The sequence below is a fragment of the Lucilia cuprina genome, chromosome 6, assembly GCF_022045245.1.
Source record: "Lucilia cuprina isolate Lc7/37 chromosome 6, ASM2204524v1, whole genome shotgun sequence".
NCBI classification, from domain to species: domain Eukaryota; kingdom Metazoa; phylum Arthropoda; class Insecta; order Diptera; family Calliphoridae; genus Lucilia; species Lucilia cuprina.
Window position 1 is genome coordinate 26,958,566 of NC_060954.1, and position 688 is coordinate 26,959,253.

The following is a 688-nucleotide window of genomic DNA, read 5'->3' on the forward strand; positions in this document are numbered from 1 at the left end:
CATCAAATTTGCGAATTTTTCTAAGTTTGTTACGGTACACCGGCTAATGGAAAGTACTCGGGGATAAAATCTATACACGGTTCGATTTGTGTATTGATCCCCTATTGACGACATATTTTAGTTTTGCTGCTCAACGAATATTTTAAAATTTTTTAGTCTAAAAACTTTTTGATTAAATTTTGCAATTTGCCAATTTTCTAAAGTTTGTACCGTCTTATGGAAAGTACTCAGTGATAAAATCTATATACGAATCAATTTGTCTATTGATTCCCTGTCGATGACATATTTTGGTTTTGCTGCTCAAAAAATATTTTAAAATTTTTGAGTATAAAAACTTTTTCATTAAATTTGCCAATTTGCCAAAGTTTGTTACGTTATACCGTCTTATGGCAAGTACTCAGGAAAAAAATCTATACACGGTTCGATTTGTCTATTGATCCTCTATCGATGACATATTTTAGTTTTGCTGCTCAACGAATATTTAAAAATTTTTGAGTATAAAAACTTTTTCCTTATATTTTGCAATTTTGTCAAAGTTTGTTACGTTATACCGTCTTATGGCAAGTACTCAGGAAAAAAATCTATACATGGTTCGATTTGTCTATTGATCCTCTATCGATTACACATTTTGGTTTTGCTGCTCAACGAATATTTTAAAATTTTTGAGTATAAAAACTTTTCCATTAAA